The sequence below is a fragment of the Trachemys scripta genome, chromosome 12, assembly GCF_013100865.1.
Source record: "Trachemys scripta elegans isolate TJP31775 chromosome 12, CAS_Tse_1.0, whole genome shotgun sequence".
NCBI classification, from domain to species: Eukaryota; Metazoa; Chordata; order Testudines; family Emydidae; genus Trachemys; species Trachemys scripta.
The window spans coordinates 43,503,651-43,514,938 of record NC_048309.1 but is presented as its reverse complement, the minus strand read 5'-3'; the positions used below and the strand labels follow the sequence as shown (position 1 = coordinate 43,514,938).

The following is an 11,288-nucleotide window of genomic DNA, read 5'->3' as shown; positions in this document are numbered from 1 at the left end:
TAGTGCAGCCCTTACCCTTTATGTGCCATAAAACCATATTAGCCATATTCATTTTCACACAAAGTGTAACTGTTTGTTTTGAGCTTATAGTATTTTCTTGTACCCCATCAAAGTGATTTTCTGCTCAGTAAGACCCCCCTTATGGCTTCACATTCTTAACATTTCTATTCTTATGCCCCCCCACTTTGCTGTTACTCCTTACTCATTAAAAGATCTTCACTGAAAGATTGCAAAAATGAATGATGTCTCATGATATGAGATCTGCTTTCATTACTTTCATATATAAGATGAACAAAGATGGTTGCAACTGTGGCGACTTCTGCCCCACTTCTCTATTTAACACATGTAAAATAATTACAAAAAGGTTAGCTACATGACTGAACACCATCATCCCATCAATTGTGCACACAGATTAGGTTTGTTTCATTAAAGGAAAATTGGCTGCTGATAATATTAGAAAAATCGCTCATTTGATCCCGCAATCTCAGATGTCAGATGTGCCCTCCGTAGCTTTATCTCTAGATGCAGAGAAAGCATTTGACGGGATTTACAAATGTTCTGGTTGGCCCATACCATAGGGAATTCTTGTGTCCATTCATTATCTGGTAACACTGATACAACTGATACAGCTTTGCAAGCTCCTTTGCTTCATCCTCCTGAAATCACCTGCTCACTCGCAATCTCTATCTCCCTCTTCCACAGCCAACCTCCTACCAGATCAATTATCCATTTCTCCTGCTGTACCACATCTGCACCTAAGATAGCATTTTCAGTCATGCTATCACAGACCACGGTATCTATCCAAAACTTACTGAGTCCTATCACCCATGACAAACTCTTGAATAAAATCCCTTTCACTCCTCCGCCCTGAAATCCAAATAAAGGAATAGTCTGTCCTTTCTGTACGTCCTCCAGCACCGACTTAATCAAAGTTGTCACTGCCCCTGTATCAATTAATGCCAGCAGCCATTGTATGTTTCCTCCTGCCCCCACATGCCCCACCTCCACATAGAATCTACCAGTTATGTGGGGCTGCAATTTAGCCACTAACATCCAATCTTGGGGGCAGGGGTTGCTAAGGGCAGGGCACCCCTACTGAGATGTGGGGCTACCCTGATGGGAAACTGCCAGGTCCATCTGAGCCAACTCCTGAGACAACTCCATAAGAGCCCATACCTGTTCCCACAATCTCAACAGCCTTAGTCCTAGGTTGTGGCACCGGCGGGGGCTTACTCCCTGCCAAATCACTCACAGCATTCAATAAAACCCCCAAAGGTTGTTCTTCCAAGTGAGCCATATCCACTCCCTTCTCCTGGAGTAAAGCCCATATGTGTGCTCACACTGATCCTCCACTGGACCCTCCATGTCCTCTGTTGGGTCATTCCACTCCACGTCCCATACCGGCATGATTGGGACCGCAGTAACCTGTTCGATTGCTGTAAGACACTTCTCTGACTGCCTTCTAGGAGGAACCACTTATTCTGCTTACCACCTTTTCTGCCTTTCGGGCCATTTTAATCAGTTTGGCCTGATCCAGCTCCTCTCAAGAACCTATAAACATCTTAAGAGGTTCCCTTAAACCTTCATATAACAAATCTGTTACCTGCCTTTCTTTCGTATCAGCTAGAGAACCTGCCAACAACATTCTAGCACAATAAGCCATAATCAACTCCCCCTAGTAGGAAAATTTGTAAAACCAGTTCCTCAATATGCTTATCCTGCAGAAGCTCTTCCACACACAGAGGAATTGCTACAGGATTTAAAAGAACAAGGAGTTTTGGTGGAATGCCAAAGTCCATACAATTCTCCGATCTGGCCTGTGCGAAAACGGGATGGAAGATGGCATCTCACGATTGATTATAGAAAAATCATTGCGGCTACAGTCCTGATAGCACCAATAATAGCTAATCTCCCAGCTGTACCAGCTGGAATAGCTGTAACCGCTAAATGGTTGTCTGTGTTGGATATTGATAACTGTTTCTTTGCTATTCCATTAACCCATGAGAGTCAGTCTCGGTTTGCATTTACATTCCAGAACAATCAGCTCACATTTCAATGTGTCCCAATGGGCTACCACGCTGCTCCGGCTATAGCACATGCACATGTGACAAGGATGTGAGACCAGTCCCCAATTTGGATCAGCCGGGGGTTACTTCTTATGTGGCTTCCCAGGAGGAGTGTAAACATCAAACTAAGCTGGTCCTGGGAATAGTGGAGAAAACAGAATTTAAATTATCATGGGACAAGTCACAGCTGGTACAGCAAGAAGTTGAATATTTAGGCACTGTTTTGGGACAGGAGGGTTGTACTGTCAGCAAACAAAGAGTGGAAATTTTAAGCACCCTCCCTAAGCCACTGGATGTGCATTCAGTTAGGGTATTGTTAGGAGCTATGGGATTTGTCCAGGATTTTATACCAAATTTTGTTGAAATTTGCAGACCTCTGTGGTCCCTAATAAAGAAAAACCAACAATGGCACTGGGGCCCAGAACATGATGAGGTATTCAAAAAGTTAAAGGAAGCAGTTATGCCTGCACCAGCATTAGCATATCCAGATTCAACTACATCTTTTTACTTAATGGTATCACACAGCTTGGGATCCATGGGTGTAGTACTATTGCAGGAAATGTGGAAAGTAACACTCTGTTGCTTACGAAAACCACAAATTAACACCCCATGAATCCACTATGACGTTATTAACATGAACTGTGACCGTATAGATCATTGTTACAACCAAGACTATGGTTGCACCAAGTCTTGTACAGAGGAGGTCATGTGAGGTGTCTATGGAAAGGTTGTAGTTTGCTGGTTATGATTATGCTGTCTGTATGTGTGTATCATTTTTGTATTTGAAGTTATGAATGTTGGCTATGTACTTGTATCTCAATGTATTTGATTCTAAGTAGCCTCAGTGAAGCATTTGGTCAGCTTCTTGAGAAAGGACTATTCTCAGTAAGTGCCCAATCAAGAAACACTTAACTGACAGTGGACTAACTAAAGTGACCCAGGAACATCGTAATGTAACCAATTGTTCCTCTGAACGTATAGAATGGTTAATTCCAGACCGTGACCACGGGCGTAGATACATATACAATTGGTCCAGATTTAAAATTTTTATGAACTTATTCCCTGAGGAGTGGATTGATGCTCATTATCCTAACTATTCTAAATGGATTGCACAATACAAAATGTACTGGGCCTGGGATGTAGAAAGAAGAGGAATGGCTAAAAGGGATACCATATGGGAAACATTAAACACTGGGATGGGATTGGGAAACACATGGAGTCTCTCTAGCCTAGGAGAAAGAATAAGAGAGACTTTACAGCAACTGATACAGTCAACACACACCAGGGAACAACAGGAAATCCTGAGAATATCCTGAGAATCTTCTAGGCTCTTCCCTTTCTCTTGATCGATAATTCCCCCAGCAAGTAAAGTACAGATTTTCACAAGCAAACTATCCAAGGCTTGTCATCCACCTGTCCTCATTTACTACCTGCATCCACAACCACAACCCCTCTCCTTATACCTGTGACCACATCACCACCCTTGACATCTACCCACAAAGTCCTGTGTCTCTGCATAGTCCTGACCCAGTGCAAAAGCTGTGTGTTGGAGCAGCTGAGGACTATTCTGATGTGCTCTCAGAAAACCTCCCCATAAAGGAAACACATATTATAACAGAGATGACTTAGATGCAGAAACAGGAGTTATTAAGTATTTATTGTGCTGTTGGAGAGTGAGGCTTCCTGTGATGTGGCGAGAGTGCAGTGAAGGGATGGTGAATTTGTCTTTGTTGAATTTTACTCAGCTTGTGGGTCTGGGTTTCTTATCTTGTGTTTCCTGTCAGAGCAGGAAGAGCCCTCTTCAGTTCTCTGGGTCCTGGTCCGAAGCCTCAAACTGTAGAACTGCCATCCTATCCCCTCCAAGGCAACGGCTCCTTGGGCTAAACTTGTCTCGTGGCCTTCTGACTCCTGTCTCTCTGCTTCGCCACCTCAGCTGGTAAGTGACCCTTGTTCTCCCAGACACCTGGGTCCCATTACTCACCCCAGTCCCTTTCTTCTAGGATTGGGTGCTACAGATCCCCCTTGGGTTGTTGTCCCAGATGTCTGGGTCCCATTCCCATCAAAGTCATTCTCCTTTCTACAGGGGTTCACCATCTCTCCTATCTCCAGCTGATCACTCCCCAGGCAGCTCCCGGTCTGCCCAAGCGGCTGAATGTGGAAAGGATGAACGACTTGGTGCTCTCAGCCAATGACAGCAAGACCAGCAGGCTGGCTCCTCACCATGGCTACATGCTGGGCAAACAGGAGACTGACCAGTTTTGGAGAGTAGGCAGAGCTCTATGTCTGTCTTGGGACTCCTGGGTGGAAACAAAGTACCAGGCCCTGGTGCTGGAGAAGAACTCCAGTTCCCCAAAGGCTGGTGAGTCTCAAACCCAGCATTTGGCTCGGCTTGTGAAGGGGATGGGTGGGCGACTTGAAGGAAGTCGGTGGGTGCTGGGGGAGGAGACACAAGAGAGAAGTGGTTTCCCTGATACATAGAGGCTAGGACTGTGTGGGAGGGGGCTCTGAGTCACGACTACTGGATTCTACCCCCATCTCTGGAAGGAAGTGGGGTCTAGTGGGTTAGAGGAGAAAGCTCGCTCCCTCCTCTGCGCCCTGGTGGCAGGTACATGCTCGGCCATGCAGTCACTTTGCCCCCAGAGCCCTACTGCATCCAGGTCTTGCACAGCTGTGAGCTGGACGATGCCACCAGTGTCATCTGAGCCATCACCAGATATTCCCTCAATGGGGAGGACGTGCTACAGCACAAGCCTGAACAGAACCGCTGGTTCTCAGTTCACCCAGCAGCCTGGCAAGTGGCGGAGCACTGGAACCGCGAAGGGGAGACATTCACTTTGATACACCTCCTCACTCCATAGTGATGCAGGTTCTGGATAGAGAGCTTCATGCCATTCATCACTGAGAAGACAGGTGACAGCTCTTCTGGTGCCTCTCAATCCTGACCCGCAGCCCCTGCAAACCCAGCACTGGGCTCCCCCCATGCAGCTCATGAGTCTGTGGGAGCAGCTGGAGCTTGTCTCATTGTGTTTTCTTTTCACCTTTCCTGATAGGAAATTGACTTTATCTTGTACATTTAAAAACATTTGCAACATTTTATATATACGTAGATTTATAATAGTTAAAGGTCGTTTATTAATAAATTTGTTGCTCTTCGGAATATGCTAATTCTGGCAGAAAGCCTTGCTCATGTAATGGATTGAGTACTTCTGCTGCTAGCTTCTGTTGAAACGCTAGGTCATGTTCCCACAGCGTCTCTCTGTCAGCTTGCTGTCTGAGTGACACACCAGTCCGAACATCTGGGCTTCCCTGCCAATTCCACCAAACTGCCTTCACTTTGGTGCTGCTCCACCTTGGCAGACTGATGCAAAAGTTTCCTTTTTTGTCCATAAATTCTTTCAATAGTTTGTGAACATGTTTGACTAAACATGAGTGACTGCAGACTGGTGAAATTTAACACACGGCATGTTAATAAACTAAATGTTATTAAACAATATTTTCAATAGATGTAACCCTGAGCCATTTCTCTGATCTGTTTTTAATCTAGGGCCTTTCTATCTTTTATACGATTGCTTAATTTTAATACAAGCATTCATTTTCCATTTACAAAATGCTACAATAAATGTTTTTACTTCCTAATAACATTTACTTTTATACCACAGCTAGACAGAACTTTTGGATAAGAGTGTTAATGGTTAAGTTCCAGTTTTTATATTCACTGATCTGTCTCGGTACTGGGTTGGTTTTTACTTCCAAAGCACGCGGCCATCTGAAAAAGAAAACATAACCTATTGTGGCTTCTTGTTGGAGTCTCTACAGGTTTTTAATGAAATAGCATGTCTTATTGACAGGTTTTTTGCCTGTTTCTGGAAAACGTTTAATGGGAATGGACCTTCCTTTCATAGTGAAACCATTACCCTTTATGATCCAAAAAATCATGTTAATTTTCATGACATGTAACTGTTTGTTTTATGCTTCTACTTCTTCCATATATCCCTATGAAAGTGATTGATCTCTCAGAGCCACCTTAAGGCTCCATGTTCTTAACATTACTATTTTTGTGCCCCAAATTTGCTTTTACTCCTTATTTGTAGAAAGCTCTTCACTGAAACATTCCAAAAAGGACCCCTGTCTCATGCAAACTGCTTTAATTACTTGAATATTAAAGAAGAACAAAGACGTCTGGAACTGTGGTGACTTCCACTGATATCTGACTCATTGCAAAATAACTGTAAAAATGTTAGTGATACAACAGAATGTCACCATCCCATCAATTATACACACAGATCAGGTCGATTTCATTACAGGAAGATTGGGTGCTGATAAAAGGAGAAAAATCACTCACTTGATCCAGCAAACTCAGATGTCAATGTACCCTCCATAGCCTTGTCTCTAGACACAGAGAAAGCATTTGAAAAAAGTTAAGATTTTCAGCATTTTCCATATTCGGCTAGAAAGAGTGGCATGACACTGCTCCTTTTTAATCTCATTCTTGAACCACTGGTAATGTAAATATATCAACACTCAGTCATTGAAGGTGTTTCTATAAATAAGAAAGAATACAAAGTCAGTTGATATGCTAATGACATCTTTGTACTATTGCAGAATCCATCTTCATCAGTCCCATCATTACTGAATGTAGTTGATGATCTCTTTTGGAAAGATTTCTAATTTCTGCATTAAGTAGAATAAAAATTATGGATATATCCAAAAGACCAGATCCTCCTCAGTTTCAGCATTTCCCATTGGAAATATACAAGGAATTAACTTACTGAGGTCTTAAAATTTATCATAATCTTCCCAAAATTATTTGTATAAATATGAAAAGACATTTCCAAGGATATGGAGAGGTGGCATCTCCTCCCTCTATCCTTACTGGGGAGAATAGAAACAGTCAACATGAATATCTGTCCAAGAATGATTTTTATATCATTAGCCGATTGCCTTTTGAGGTCTGTCAAGGCTGATTCCCCACTCTGGCATGTCTAGTGCAGAAGGTGGAGGCCCGCAAAAACCTTAAAAAGAATACTTGCCACTCCAGGTTTGTATTAAACTCCCAAGGTTACAGATCCCCCTGGTCTTGTGTCGTACTGCTGCCACCACCCAAGTGCAGAACCCATTTGAGAGCCCAGGAAGACACACTTGGGAATTCCTTCCTGTGGGTACCCTCAAGTTCTTTCACCGCCCCTCCGGGGAAGAGCCGAGAAAAGGAAAAGAAAAAGAAATCAGCTGTTTCCACCAGCTGAACCTGGAACCCTTTGTTCATCTTAGGTTTCAGAGTCGCAGCCATGTTAGTCTGTATCCGCAAAAAGAACAGGAGTACTTGTGGCACCTTAGAGACTAACAAATTTATTTAAGCATAAGCTTTCGTGGGTTACATCCAATAAGTGGGTTGTAGCCCACGAAAGCTTATGCTCAAATAAATTTGTTAGTCTCTAAGGTGCCACAAGTACTCCTGTTCTTTTTGTTCCTCTTAGTAGCTAATGAATAACATGTGCACAGATCTAAGACACAGAAATCCAATCATGTTCTTAAAAAGGGTAATTTTTATTAAAAAGAGAAAGAGAACACATCTGGAAAATCAGGCTGTTGCTAGATATTAAAAGAGCAACTGAAAGTATAAAACACCAAGAATGGCCTTCTTAGGGTCCAGCTTAAAGGTTACAAAAAAAACCAAAAGCATCTGTGTTTAGGGCAGAGGAATCCATAAACCCAAAATAAAGAGATAAACCTGATCAAGTCTAACTAAACATTTCCTGTTCTACTTCCATATCTGTAGTTCCAAATGAGTAAGTCTAGGTATGGATGCTGATGATTTTCATACCTGGCCCAAGCTTCTTACAGCACACCTGCTGCTCTGTCTCTCCAGCCGAGATAACAACAACAAACAGCCCCCAGAGGGGAAGGTTTTTTCCAATTTTAAAAGTGTCTAGTCTTCCCATTGGCTCTTTTGGCCAGGTGCCAACTCACTTCGTCTTACCTAAGCATTTCAGTGAGACTTCTTAATCCTTTACAGGTAGGGCAAGTAGAGAACAGCTATTAAGAAGGATTTTTATAGCTAACTGACTGGTGGGTGTCCATAAAAGGGTGAGCCCCCCACCATTTACCACAAGATCTCTCCCTTGCTCTTTGCTCAAATAAAGAGGCTTCTTATGCAATTTATATGGGACAGAAAACTGCCTCATTTGTCACACAAGACCTTTATAAAATCCTGGGCAACTGGAGGTATGGGGTTGCCAGATATGTATCTATATTATCTAGCACTCCAACTGCACCCCATTGTAAGTTAATTCCCCTCCAGTAGCTCTGTGTACACATCAACCTGGATTGAGAGTGAAAAAATCTTAGTTATGACATTTGGTTCCCTCTCTTCTTTTCTATATCTTAAGAGGCAATCCACATCCTTAAGGGAAAATCCAATCTTTGCATCTACAGGGGGCATCCTGCAACACATTAAGATGGGCACAGCATCTGATCTTACTAATTCTCTTCTTGTACCACTAAGGATAATCTGTGCCTCAATATCAAGGCCAACTTCATGTTTAAAACAATTTGGATAGAAAAAGAATTAACAAAAATTAAAGAGGTAATACAAGATGATAGACTAGTTTCCTTCGATCACATGTGTGTCATATATCAGCTACCTCTGTCTCACAGTTCCTTCTTTCAGTGGCTATGTCCCAGAATTCCTGTCCTTTCTGGGTGATGAAGGACCTGAGCACGGATGAGGGAACCAAAGTCTATGAGCTGCATCCCAGGTTCCATGGTGGGGATTTAGTATCATCTTTGAAGGCCGGGACATAGTCTGGTGGGTCATAGATTTGAACACAGATGAAGTCAGTTGTGACTCCCCCCGAACCCTGAATGCTGAAAGGGGACCTACTACTTCAGGATACAGCTATTCCTAACCCTGATGGAAGTGGAGAAGAAGTGGTGTGCTCAATCCCACCTTGCCAGGATGAGAGCTACCCCAGAAAAATCTTCTTCTACCACATCCACTCTGGTGTAATGAATTTCTTCCCTGGGGGCCTGACCTTCATCAAAGATGCCTCCTATGTGGGATGCAAGTGTATCAAGACCCTATGCAATGACTCCAATTTCTTTATCATCTGGTATGACAAGGGTAGCCACAAGGTGGTCTATTGCCAAGCAGCAGATGTCCAGCATAAAGCACAACTGGAGCATATCCACTGATATGTCCCTCAGGGCCAGAGAACTCACCCAGCTGATCACCCAGTTCTAGTTCTCCTTTAAGGCTGAGTATGGTTGGAAAAGAATCCTCACAGAGTAAGAGGACTGAACGATGCCTGGGAGGAAGAGGAGTCAATCCAGGTGACCATGAAGGCCAGGTTGAATCTCTACATCTGGCAGTTTAGCCACAGTCTAGACCTCAAGCCCATCTGTTCTGAAGGGATATCCAATTCGCCAAAGAAAATAACCCACCCAACCACAACCCACTGCCTCTGGTCTCCTCAGTATCTGTGTGAATAGAGGATGCAACCGCCATGATGATATTCTTGACCTGTGCCTGTGAGTTTCTCTGGTCCAGTCTTGCTACTTCAGATCTTTCCCTGAGCTTCCACAAATTTCTCCCACCTCATCCAAGCTGTTTCTCCTACTGTTTTTCCTACTGTTCCCTAATTTACCTAAATCTTATTGGCAATGTAGATGACTGAATTAACTCTCCTGTCCTTCCTATTATTATTATTACAGCTGGTCAGAAAATGCTGTTTGATTTTTGAGTGCAAAATTTAGACTTGTCTAAAACTGAAAAATACTGGCTAAAAGCTGCTCTAACCTGACAATTTTTGGCTAAAAGCTGCCCAAAACAAACAAAAATATATTTGCTGAAAAGTGAAGAATGGCTTGTTTTGAGCCAAAATTGTGCCATTTTTCAGGCAATAAATGACTGTTTTTGAGGGAAACTGACACTTTCTGTGAATATTTTCCTTTTGCAAAAAAAAAAAATCCAATTTTCCCTTACAACAGTCCCCCAAAATGCTGTCTCAGAACTTCTTCTCACATAAACCTAGGAGAGGCAGGAGTGGAACACATGGCTTGTCCAAGTGTCTGGTAGCACTTCTATGTTCTCCAGCTTCATCGGTGGGTTCAGTTCTCTGAGGTCCACCATGATCACCCCCGTTTATATACCATGCTTTGGGGTTCGCTGGAGGATGGCAATCCTCTAATTTTCTATTGACACTTGCCACCAGCTCTGATTTCTGGTCTGTTACTTTCTCTGCTGCTACAATCACTATCCAGTAGATGGCGCGGGTGCATCCACATTTTCTTTCATTCTTTGCTATCTGAGGGTCTTTATGGCTTAGTCATTCCAAACACTGTATTTCTGTATTAATCTCGCCTATTAAATGGGGTTCCCCCGGCCCCCTTTTTAAGCAATTTCTTTTAATGTTTCAAAGTCGCAAACACGTTTGGTGCTTCTGTCTTTCAGTATTCATTGTCCTTCTTGTTCCAGACAATTCCTATCACTTCCAGGGGGCATCAATCACAAGAACATAAGAACGGTCATACTAGGTCAGACCAATGGTCCATCTAGCCAGTTGCTTCAGAGGAAATGAACAGAACAGGGCAATTATCAAGTGATCCAATCCCTGTCATCCAATCCCAGCATCTTAGGGATGCCCAGAGCACGGGGTTGCAGTCATGACCATCTTGACGAATAGTCATTGACAGACCTATTCTCCATTAAGTTATCTAATTCTTTAATGAACGCAATTATACTTTTGGCCTTTACATCGTCCCCTGGCAATAAGTTCCACTGGCTGATTGTGCGTTATGTGAAGAAGTACTTTCTTATATTTGTTTTAAAGTTGATGCCTATTCATTTTGCTGGGTGACCCTGGTTCTTTTGGTATGTGAAGTTATCAATGGTTGGCTCTCAAACTGAGAGGGCTTATCTAATGGGGTAGCACAGGGATCAGTCCTGGGCCCAGAACTATTCAATGTTTTCATGAATGACTTGGATAATGCAGTGGAGAGTATGCTTTTAAAATTTGAGGATGACACCAAGGGATTTCCAGCACTGTTGAGGACCACACTAGAATTTAAAAGACCTTGACAAATTTGAAAATTCATCTAAAATCAACAAAGTGAAATTCAATAAAGACAAGTGCAAAGTGTTACACTTAGGAAGGAAAAATTAAATGTAGAGCTGCAAAATGGAGACTAAACATCTAGGTCAGGGGTGGGGGACCTATGGCCCGC

The 11,288-nt window shown here is 42.9% G+C and overlaps 1 pseudogene; it reads left to right on the top strand.

The window, feature by feature from the left end:
• The first annotated feature begins 3,956 nt into the window (after positions 1-3,956).
• Positions 3,957-5,008, top strand: LOC117885537 (annotated as a pseudogene).
• The last annotated feature ends 6,280 nt before the right edge of the window (positions 5,009-11,288 follow it).